The 12,652-nt window shown below is 44.4% G+C and overlaps 1 long non-coding RNA gene across 1 annotated transcript in view; it reads left to right on the top strand.

The window, feature by feature from the left end:
* Nucleotides 1-2,756: 2,756 nt before the first annotated feature.
* The window catches only part of LOC148520498 (uncharacterized), a 392,091-nt gene continuing 382,195 nt past the window's right edge, over nucleotides 2,757-12,652 (top strand). Inside the window, exon 1 of the long non-coding RNA XR_015878865.1 lies at nucleotides 2,757-2,826. This is a non-coding gene — a long non-coding RNA (uncharacterized LOC148520498). The remainder of the gene's footprint in view (nucleotides 2,827-12,652) is intronic.

The raw sequence follows: 12,652 nt of genomic DNA, 5'->3' as shown, positions 1-12,652 counted from the left end.
CGCCTACCGTCTGAAGCCGACCCCACTGACATCACTAGTGATGTCAGTGGGAGTGATTTTGGCTCTGATAGAGCCAAAATCACTCCAGGGCTTGCGGCAGCGAGACCCTACCGCAGGGTCTCCATTGCAAGGCCGATGGTCGCGATGGTCTTGACCATCGCGACCATCATCATGGATGCTCGCATAAGCTGTGGGTTGTAACCCACAGCTATGCGAGCGTCCATAAGGCCGCTCCATTTTCATGTAGGAGGGCCCTGATTCAGAGCGAGCGCTCTGGTCAGAGCGTCCGGCTCTGAATCAGGCCCTCTGTTAACTTTTTAAATTTGTGTTAAATGTAAACGCACCAGACGCATATTGTGCGCCAGCGTCTACATCTGTGTTAATCCTTTGATTGCTACTGTGTGATTTGTTAACCATTTTGACTGCTAAGGAGCATAGGGCCTGATTCTGAGATGTACTGTAATGTCGCCACAGCTGGGCATTTGTATGCAGCGGCAGTGTGAACATTTGCATATGTCGCTGCTGCCAGGAATTGTATTGAGACATCCCCTGGTGGCTTCGCAAATCTAAGTGATTGCTACAGAGCCGCAGCATTGGTCGCAGATCAGACAATTATCGGACTTCTGAGTAACCCTATGGTCGCGCAGTTAGGCTGCTGAACTGAGATACCGGAGCCAATTTGACTGCATTGGTACAAATGTCTATCCATTCCTCCTTGTGTACTGCTGTAAGGTGAGATAGAACGATTGCACTGTACATTATAAGCCGTACAGTGTATTTGTATTAATAAGCGTTCCCGCTAGGCTGTTTTAGCGGGGCGCCCCGCCCTGCCCTATTTCTAAAGGGCAAAAATCGCCCTGCCCTCCGGTGCGGCGCCCTGCTGAAACAGCCTGCGGGTGGGGAAAACTGTGGTGTAGTGCATGCGCCCAGCATCCATTCACACTGACAGCCCGGGGGGCATCCCAGCATGTCCATAAGTGCCGTTCACGCCCCCCAAGAGTGACGGAAGACACAGCCCTTTTCCTTGGCCATGCCCACTTTTCCTTGGCCGCGCCTCCACGCAGATGTTCCCTTTCTCTAGACCCGGCACCCTACTATTAATGTTCGTGCGCTGAATTGTACACTGTTACATTATTAGAGAGTCGGTTACCTTGTGGAGCAGGACCACTGATAAACATCGGTTCTTGCTTTGCTTCTATAGAACCTACAAAAATATTTGCCTAATGGTTAGCCAAGCAACTGTGGTGTCAGGACACATCCCCTCTGGTGGATGACCACACCTCAAAGCATGGGTCCCTTCTGCTGCATTCCCCCAGTGGGCCCTCTAGCAAAGTAATGCATTGGGGCCCCTACCCACCCATTCACGGGAATACAAAAGTAAATGGTCAATAAAGTGAAACCTTTAGATTTATTGGTACTTTCTACAAAATCAATGTTTACACATAAAAAAACATAATGTAAATTGAGGATTATGGACTCCATCTCTCTCTACTCTTCTCCAGCTCACAGTGCAGTTGCTGCTCTTCACTGCAGCTGTGATTAAAGTATTGGGGCAGGGGCGTCTCAAGAGAGGAGGGGGCCCATGTGCAGTCTCTGTCCGGGGCCCCCTCCTCTCTCTTCGGCAGCCAGCTGCGCACTAAGTGCAGCGCCGCACCGGTAGACTCTGGGCACTAGAGTGTGCCCAGAGTCTTCAGTGCATGTGCAGGTCACCGGGAAAATGGATGCAGGGTGTGTGGTATGGACCCACCCTTGACATAGGGGCCCATGTGCCCCGCACACCCTGCACCCATTATAGAAATGCCCCTGTATGGGGGCCCCCTAAGACAGAGGTGCCCGGGAGGGTCATGCCCCCACCATCTAAATCTCTGTGGCTGCAGGCTGGGAGGCAGGAAGAGAATGCTGTCTGACTGTTCTGATTGTGTGTAATTCTCTGCCCCTCAGTTGGCTGCACTATGCAAGGAGTGAGCCCCCACACACTCCATGTAGATGCCTCCCGGCCCAGCCTGCCCCTGCTCTGGACCCTAGAATCGTGGGGCCCTGGGCAGCTGTCCAGTGTGCCTATACGTTAAGGTGGCCCTGACATCAAGGGGTGATCACCCCATGGTTTGAGGTTTAGTACCATTTATCTAAAATGTATTAAAAGGCAGACCATGGAGAAATTATAGATTTCTCCAATGGCACCTTCGGCTTCTGTAAATAATTTGGCCGCCACAGCCAGCTATGCAGGGAAATGTTAAGGGCATGTACTAAGCGATGAAAATTTGAGCTTTTCATCGCTTGACCACTGACACATAGCGCCAGCTAAAGATGGCGTTATGTGTTACCTGCCAGTCCCACCGCTAGATATCCTCGCCCATGCGCCATCAGCCTCACATTAAGATCTTGCATATTCACAGCGGGGCCACCTGGAGGCATGACGTATCACATCAGCAGTATCACATCAGCAGTATCACATCAGCAGTATCACCTCAGCAGTAGGCTGTGAGGACTGGCTGTGCCCTGTTTTGCACTGATAATCAGCGAGGCAGGAGAAAAATAAGCACAGCGTTACGTGCACTGTTAGTACTTTTACTCCCATGTCTCACTTATAAATAAATTTTTATACGAATACTTAATGTTTATCACTGAGAACACCTCAATAGATGTGAAATACTTGCTCTGATTCCATTATGGAGGGCAACAGGTGCTGCCATGACTGAGAAGACAGGAGTCAGAAAGGGAGGGCAGAGTTCTATATCTGTCATCTACCCTGTGGACAGGAATAGTCCTGTTCCTTCCAGGCTGTGTATACTAAGGAAGGATTCTCTCCAACAGATCTTCCTAACGGTAGGGATACAGTTCACTTTTATTACACTTTCTGGTTTGTTTACAGTCACTTTGTATAGTTAGAACCAATGAAGACGGAGAAGGAGTTATTGGATTTGGATATTTATTGCAAAGGAGGTGTATGTGTGGGTGGGGTAGGGGGCTGGAACAAAGCTTTGTTACTTAGTTTATTACTACCTGATAGCCAAATTAAGTCATCTGTACATCTCCACAATGTACTGTCAAGACAACGGGGCTATAGATCTACAGCATTATCACTTACTGTGTTTTTAGAAGGTTAATCAGTGTTAAATGTCACCTAAATGGGGTTAATCCCAGGAATTGATAATACCAGTCTCATTGTTGTTGAATGATAAAAAAAAGTGGGGGAACATTGAGTCTCGTAGTTGCGACTAGTTTGCCTTACTGTGTTCATTTTGTTTGATTAGGTATTTTATTATGTACTACATTCATTGCCAGTTAATACAGCTTTATAATTATATAGATTTAGGGAAAGGCCACTTGGAGTACTGAAAGTGCAGAGAAATCTACAGCAAGGGCGTTTGTCTGGCTACAAGGTGCCACAGTGCAGTAATCCCTACCCACCACGCTACGCTCACCTTAGTGACCACTGTACCTTTGTGCCCTGCCCTTCCTTGCCTATTGGTTGACAGAAATCATACCTTCCAACCGTCCCACTTTTCGCAGGGCAGTCCTGATTTTGGAGAAAGACCTGCGGTCTTGTGATTCACAAGGAGGTTGGGAGGTATTGTAGTGCCAAAGCCTGTGGAGGTTGATGTCCCCACAGCATGTCCCTTGGATGCTCCTCGCAGCTCTGCAGTAGCACTTTTGGCTTCAGGGTGCTGCTCCAGGCACCCTGCAACTGCAAGCCTCATGCAGATGGGGCAGCGGTGGTGCCGCCCCAGGGGTCTTGCGCCCTGTGCGACAGCACAGGTTGCACAACCCTAGTTACGGCACTGGCTGGGAGGTATGGTAATATAGTAAAACCTGTGTCCCTATTATACCTGACAAGCTCTAGCAGCTGTAAAGTGCTTGGATATGCTGACATTTGTAGAACTACAAGAATCAGCATGCCCTAGCAGCCAGGGCCAGCAGTAAGACCTTCATGCAGCAGTAAAGAAAAAATAAAGAGATCTACACAAATATGCACACACCGTGATAAAGAATATATATATACAGTATATATTTTTTTAAAGACTTTTCCACACACCCTGCTTTACACAATTATCACCTAAATCCAGAGGTTTCCTCCACATTCTATTCTATCCACCTTGTGGAGCAGCAACGCCACTGACAGATTGGGCAGCTGTCCTCAATTTTCTGATTGGTCATAGATTAAGAAATCCACACTAATTGGTTAGAAGTTGTTACATCCCACATGTGGTATAACCTGAATGAACTCTATTGATAGAAAGGCATCAATGCAGCTCATTGATACATTTGTAGTTGGGATAATTTGTTTTTGTAAGTAAAGAAAATACGTTAGGCTCATGCTGAGTGCTCTAATGAGAAGTTTGCGTTTATGTCTTTTGTGTTCATCCAGTCCTACATCTACCAGTGCGGTTATATCATTTGATGTTAGGGGAATTGCTAGCCCCCTCTGTTTTGCTTTTGTTTGTTTTTTTAGTATTGTAAAACTTATATTTATTTATTTGAATTATTATTATTATTGTCTGAAAGTTTCAATAATTTTCTCATATTCTTTAGACAGTGTTTAGATTATTTTTATATGTTTAATATTTGTTGTAACTTTTGCTTGGGGTTTGAAACACATAAATCGGTTGTCTGAATGGTGCTGATTTCACAGTGGAGATGTCTATATGGGAAGCAGCTGGGAAGTCGATGGACGAAATCCCAACCGCCAGCTTCCCGACTGTCTAATCCCGGCAAGGTACTAATGGCAGGCGTCAAAATCCCGACACATGTCATTAGACCTACGCCAGAAGCCCGACACCCGGCTTACCGATCGAAGGTAAGTCGGGAGCCAGGCGCAGACAGCCGTGGGGGGGGGGGTTAGGGGCTCCCGGAGGGGGACTTAGGGTTAGCCACCCCCCCGGGAGGGTTAGGCTAGGGGAACGGGGAGTTAGGGTTAGGCAGGCGGTAAATCATACTGATTCCATCCATATGACTACAGATGTGTCCTCATACATACACCTAGCATCTATGCGCCATTCGTCGCAAGACGCCTGGTGAAACTGAGCGGTCTGAGAGGTACAGCGTACCATCTTTTTCTTCACAATTTTGCGTCTATTACGCATCGCAGACGCATGTTGCTTGTGACTGTATTAAAGCCTCTAAACTCCTGATGTCACTGCTGCTCATAGGGTCCCGGAACTTCTTGGAGACGGCTAATAACATATTTCACAGCAGGTCAGCGGTGCAGAAAGGGGGGTGGGTACAGGTTACCTGAGCCCAGGCTTTTCAGGAGGGCCCCCCGGTGTGGCCCCGGTTCAGTCAGAAAGATGGAGCAACACCTCCATTTCTGCGCACACATTGTTAAAAATGCACAATACGCTGCGCAGGGTATGACCACACCTCTATGATTGGCCATGCCCCCTTTCTAGCACTGGGGCCATATGATGTCTCGGCAGCCCTGCAGCAAATGAATTATCTCCTATATCTGTTGTGATTTTTGGGTGTACCTGGCTCCATGTTTTGGTGTCTTAGTGAAATGTAGTAATTAACAATCACTAGTACATGCTCTATAATTTGTATGATGTTGCTTAGACCTGTTCTGGGTATAAGAAAGCATTTCACCACAATCAGTGCAGACAGACAACTTTAAATGAACAATGGTGATGAACCAAAGCCAATCTTAATTATAGGATGCAGTATTAGGATGTCTAATAATCTTCTCCAAATATTTCTCGGAGTATAATTGTCTGTTTAGTATGCAGATGGGGAAATTGTAACATGGAGTTTCATCACTATATCTGAAAAGTCATTATAAAAATATGCCGAAATTAGTTACAGACTGTTTAAAAGAAAAGCATAAGTTAATGTCTATGTAGTAATAATGTTCACAAATACTAGAGAGGTACAACATTCAGGGGGAGATGACAGAAAATACCAACCAATCAGCTTCTAACTGTCACTTACAGACAGTGGGGGAGATGTATGAAACGCCGAAGTGGTATCTGTGCACGTAATGTGCGCTGATACCACTTCCCCCCCATGTATTACTGGGGGGGCTAGGCAGTAAATGACAGGGGCCATATGCGCCCCTGTCATTATGATTATCGGCACTGCTATCTACAAGATGGCAGCACCGATGTTCTGGGTAATGTATGAACAGTCAGTTCGCCTGACCGTTCCGCCATCTGCAGTTATTGATATCAACAGCTGCAGTTTGCGATGCCCTATCCCCACAGCAGGGACAGCGCTGTCCTTGCTGTGGTGGCTGCCGCCTCCAGGGCTGCACGCGAGATCCCGCACATGCTCAGTGGAGCCAGCTGGGAGTGATCCACAGCGCATCGGCACTAGGCTGATGTGCTGTGGGTTCTAGTGGAGATCGCCGAAGGGGGTAGTTTTCACCCCCCCAACCCGCTCTGGTTGATGAGATGTTAATACATCTCATTGTTAGTGCTTCCTGCTTCACCTTATTAAAGAGGCGAAGCAGAAAGGGTTATAGCAGCACCATAAGTGCCGCTATAATACAACTTCCACAGGGGTCTATTTATTAAGCCTTGAATGGAGATAAAGTCAACGGACATAAAGTACACCAGCCAATCAGCTTCTAACTGCCATGTCACAGGCTGTGTTTGAAATCTGATAGTTCAGAGCCGATTGGTTGGTACTTTTTCTCTCTTCACTTTATCTCTTTCCAAGGCTCAGTACATCTCCCCCTCTATGAGAAAAAATTACACTCAAAATAGTGATTTATCCATTTCTGAGATGTTTACGTATTTAAGCGTACCTGTTGCTGAATCCATCAGTTTATTAGGACAGAGGTTCCCAAATTTCGCCATGACACTCCAGATTTTAAAGATATCCGTGCTTGAGCCCAGATGGTTCAATCAAATTGACTGATGTGCTAATTAAGGTACCTGTGCTCAAGCATGGATATCCTTAAAACCTGGACTGTAATGGCGAAGTTTGTGAACCTCTGCATTAGGATATTACTGGCTTTTAGTGAACTGATGGGCAGCAATCTCATTAACATTAGCTCCGCCCTCAAAATGTCTGCCTCCACTATGAGCAGATGAGGGATGCAATTTGAAATAAAATGTTACCCGGGTTTGAGAAAAGTTAAAACACGTTTCAAGAATGAAGAAAGAGACACTATTTAACTTTGCTATATATCAGGCTTTATATTAATAAGCTCAATAATAGCTCACCTGCCAAAATTTTATATGCTTAATTTAATATGTCCCTTGTACTGTTTTTTTTTTTATGCCTTTGCAGTAGTTAACTGTGTTAGGAGGGAGGAGTTTCTGTAACTACACAGACACACAAGACCTGATTCAGAGCCGGACGCTCTGACAGAGCGCTCGCTCTGAATCAGGGCCGGCCTTCTGTTTTTTTTAGAGCGGCCTCCTGGCAACCATCGGGCTTGCGACGAGACCCTTCTGGTAGGGTCTCGTTGCCGCAAGCCCTAGAGTGCTTTCGGCCGAAAGCACTCCCACTGACATCAATTGTGATGTCAGTGGGGCCGGCCCCAGACGGTAGACGTTCCCATGGGAACGCCTCTGTCTGGGCAGTCACGCCCCCGGCCCGCCCACCAAACGGGGCGTGCTGTCACTCAACATCGACAGCACGCCCCCTTTGGTACGAGACCCGGAGCGACGGATTGCCCGTCGCTATCCGGGTCTCTCGCATGCGCATGACGGAGCCGGCTCGGTCGTGCGCATGCGCACTGGGCCACCATCGACCCGCTTGCGAGCGCATAACGCTCGCGAGCGTGTCTGAATCAGGCCCACAGTCCCTAACAGGCATGCATATTTTATCTATGGAAATGCACTGTGGGGATTGGCTAACCTATACATAGGCTCAATGATATCACAGCAGCTCAAATGACTGCAGTATCACCTTTCTGATATGTATTATATCTTATTAGTATTATATCTTATTAGAACATGATCCTGAAAATGATCAGCTGTTTGCATTGAAGTGTGAAGATAATACTGACAAACCACATTGGTATGTGCAGAACATTTCAGTAGTAGAAACGCCTAGGAGGGGTGTCTAGAACCAAACATGGGCATGCCTAGTACATTACTAATGTCATAAAGTCTATGCAGTCTGTTTGCTGATATTTTATGATGATCTTATATTTTTTTTAATACTTTGTTTTGTTTATTAATAGCTAAAAAAAAAAGTTGTTTGGAGATTCCCCCATGTTTGAGGAAAATGTCTGTGTCCCCCCAGCAACGTTCCTTAGATGAACTCCAGGGGGCAGGAGTTTATTAATCAGCGGCTTTTGCAATGTCATGTTTAAATTTAAATACCATGTTTTATATTTTAGGTTTAGAAAGTCATTGAACACATGGTTAATAATTATGTTTTTTTTGTAATGCTATATGTATAAAAACATGTATTATATTCTATAAATTATGTAAATATTAAACATACCTGGCTGATCTATAAAAATTACTGAGGCACTTGTATGAATAAATCAGTTTATAGATACTGATAATGTGCAATGGTTAACGGTGGAGTGAAATAATTGAGACAACAGTAGGTATAGGGCTATGTTATAAGAGATGGGGGGCCATGCGCAGTCTCAGGAACCAGGCTATGTATTAAGCCGCCTACAACATTCATGTGGGGCCACAAACGTAATGAGAATGGAATTAGCTGCTTTTTTGTTCAAGGACATTTGTGAAACACGGACATTCACTCACAGGAGACTAATAACTCATATTTAGAATTATTTCAATTATCATTTTCAATGTAGCCTCTATACAATAAATTAAAAAAAAAAAATGTTTGAAAAAATTACAGAAAATCTAACAACTCAAAAAAACTGGAGTTACCCTTAAACTTAATTGGACTGTTTCTGCTTGAACCATAAATGAAATCTCTTGCTGTAATTATTAGCTTGCCTTATTGTAGATTAATACAGGGAATTAATCTGATTGCCATTTATGGGATCATTAAATTGACCCCATAAATGTTCCTCCTGTGCAGCAGTCACTGGTGTGAGTGATTAATACTCTCTGTAAAGCACTGCATTACACAGCATGTAACCACTATAAAAATACTGTAAACTGTTAATAAACAGGTTAAACTAGAAAGAACTCTGTATTTTTTTAATTTATTATTATTTTATTAACTCTGGGAATAAAACAATATGCAAAAAAAATGGTAGTTGCTCAGATCAGCTTAATTGCTAACACAGGTGCTTGTAAAGGGCGGGGTTTACACTGAACACAGTAAAAAAAAAGAGATTTGCCCCCCAGCACACTGCAGCAAAAACAATACTTAAATCCTACATAATAATAGCGATTCAGAGGTATTAGTTACACACATTTGCAAATATATGAATAAGCGCCAGGCCAATCGTCAAGGCTCCTCTATACTGGCGTCCCTAAAATTAAGGGGCTCACGTCCGAGAAGCAAGGCACCCCAAAAAAATTCCAGAAAAATTGGTCAATATGGTCACAAAGTTCAACAGTTCAGAGAACCAAGTCAGGGGAACATCACTCATTGTACCTCAAACAGTATTAGGGTTATATACTAACACTCTATCAGGGGTATATCTATAATGGGTGCAGGGCCCTGGGGGGCCCACACCACACACCCTGCACCCATATAGTTTTATACTCACCTGTCCGTAGTCACCAGAGTGCTGGGTCGGCGCTGCAGAGCAACAAAAATCACTGGGAAAATGGCGGCGGACATTTTCCCAGCGATTCGTGCATGCGCAGTACTGCTGTCCCCGGGAAAACAGCACACGGGCCCCCTCTTCCCTTAAAACGCCCCTGCACTTCATAAAGGTGCTAATCTGCCCTGAAACCATAGCAACCAATGAGCAATTAGCTTTCATCTCTCTAGTAGCTGGTTAGACAATTAAAGCATATATCTGGGTGGTTGTTATGGATTTAAAGCTGGTTATTACTTTTGGCCAATATTGCTGAAAATCCCTCAGCGGCTGTGCACATCAGATAATTACGGTATAGCAACATCGCATTTTTCCGCTTACCCCTATGCGCGATGTTCCCACTGCACATCGTCAGCTTCGCTGGTAATTATATCGTCCACCTGCAACGTCTGCATCGTAATCCAGTTGACGCTCACAGCAGACAATGGTGCAGATTTATAATGCAATCGATTATATGCAGACTTTTAACTGAGGTTTACTTAAAATTTCAACAGACTTACATAAATAAGGAAAAAAAATCCATTTTCATTAACCTGACCCCTGAAAGAATTGAATCGCTCTATAAATTTCATGTTGGTAAAGAGTCAGCGGAACAATACAACAGTCCCACCCTGAGCCCGGCTTATATTAAATGAAGTGGTAAACAAGTTGAATATCAATAGCTGTAAATGAGCACTTAAGTTTTTGCTGTAAGTTGCTGTACGAGATGCAATAATAGCGTTGCCAGTGAATGAGCAGAGGTGCGAGACTGTATGCTGTCAGGTCCATCCAGTCTTCCTAGGGGAAATATCACTTAGCCGTACACGCTGGTCACTGGGCATTGATAGAGATGTTCTGTGTATTTTTTCACACTCTATAAAATGAAAAGACGTCTTGTTTTATGTTAATATTATTAATCTGCGTAATATGGTTACGTTCAGATCTTCTAGGTTGTTATTCATCCTCACCGTCAACAGCAACCTTCAACTTCTTATTTTTCCCCCCTGCCTGGTGATTCTTCTACCAAAATCAATGTATTGATTGGGATAATTGGTAAGAATGAACTCGCATCATCCACTGCGTGGAGTTCCAGAGCTCCGGTCGCTCGAAAGTATTTTGCTCTTTTAAGGCATTTGAAATTCCCATCAGGCTCATTATCTGCATGTGCAAGGAGTCAGATCCAAGCAGTGTCAATATTTTCAGTAAAACTATGCAGAACAGCAGCAAAGCAGAGCGGAGAAAATGTGCCGTCTAGTGACCCTCTTCTAATCATTATCCCCCTGTCATTATCAAGGCTGTCGTGTGGTGTGGCTGCTCAGAGCAGGCCTTGTAGTAGCAAACACTGCCTGGAAAGCAGGTAAGGTGGTAAAGAAATAATCAGTAGATGTCATCCTTTTTTAAATGGAAAATGTACCCAATTTATGAGTCGTCCAGCAGTGCTATCCCTCCGAGGGGTATATTTACTAATCAGCACGTTTTTAAAGTCACCCATTCCCAGCGGCAGCGGCTTCAACTGCTGAATTTAAAACAGCAATAGTAATCAGTGCCAAATCAGACTAATTTAGCATTTATTGGTATTGCCGTTTTAAATCCAGCTGTTTAGTAGATATACCCCAAGCCACCTTGTCACAGTTACCCACTAAGGCTAGGCATATAATATCGTATTGACTAGATTGATATTTTGTCACGATATTGAAGAGATTTTGTATTGCTACAAGAAATCTGAGAGTTCACTTGTATCGATTTGGTCGCAGTACATCAAACAAACATAAATGTACATTGATACGTAGAAATATTTGAAAATCAGGATAAAACTGTAATATTAAAACAGGTGGATGAGCATGTTTAATTTTCGTTGCTATGGTCTCTAGGAGCAAGGGATGCCTGGAATTCACAATTCATGTTTTCACATTCATTCACTAAACACAATGAAGGTAAACTCAGAAGGAAAGGCAGCAGCTCCGTGAGACATTCCACTCTGTGTCAAAGGAGCCTTGAAGGAAGCCATGAATATAACAGCATATTAGCTAATGGCACTCTTTACCTGAAGATTACAGTCACCTGCGTGCATACATGGAAATTATTGCTACAGTGTTTCAAAATATCGATCTGGTTCTTCCAATTAATGGTGCTTATTGATACATTGCTATCGATTGCGGATCGATCCAAAATGTTAATATGGTCCCTGCTACTACTTTAATCATCCCAACTAACCAGTAGCTATCTTCAAGGAGAATTAGGGGAGACCTACAGAACTTTTGAGAGACCAAAAAAAGAGGATTAGGGGGACCCACAGAACTTCTGGCAGGGCAGTCCCAGGGATTTTGCTATGGGGTCCAGGTATTATTATTATTATCATTTATTTATATGGCGCCACAAATGTTCCTCAGCGCCTTACAAAGCACATAAATAAGTTGTAGACAAGCGACTTACAGAACAATACAATACAGGACAAGGACATGGATAATATATATTGCTATATTAGTGATCATGACACCCAGATAAGCAACAGAGCATAAGCAGCCAAGTGTTAGGTGCCTTAGTGGTGAGTAAGAAGTAGATGAAACTAAAGTAGGGAGAAGTACAAGAGGTTAGAGGGCCCTGCTCATAAGAGCTTACATTCTAGAAGGGGAGGGGAAGACAAACAGGGGTGACACAGATGGGGAGGAAGGTGCATGTATCAGGGAGTTAGAATGACAGCTGGAAGGCTTTGATGAAATAATTGGTCTTGAGAGCCCGTTTGAAGGATTGCAAAGAGGTGGAGAGTCTGATGGGGAGTGGGAGAGAGTTCCAGAGGTGGGGAGCAGTGCGGGCAAAATCTTGGAGGCGGGAGTGGGAGGAAGTAATCAGCTGGCATGAAAGGCGGCGTGCATTAGTTGAACGAAGAGAGCGGAGAGGAAAGTGAAGGGAGATGAGATCAGAGATGTATATGGGGAAGATTGGGTGAGGGCTTTGTAAGTGAGCGTGAGAACCTTAAATTGGGTTCTAAAAGGGAAGGGGAGACAGTGGAGGGCTTGTAGGAGA

Source organism: Taudactylus pleione, unplaced genomic scaffold, assembly GCF_031769625.1.
Source record: "Taudactylus pleione unplaced genomic scaffold, aTauple2 ptg000176l, whole genome shotgun sequence".
NCBI lineage: Eukaryota > Metazoa > Chordata > Amphibia > Anura > Myobatrachidae > Taudactylus > Taudactylus pleione.
Note: the sequence above shows the minus strand (reverse complement) of the source record. Positions and strands in the feature narration are given on the sequence as shown.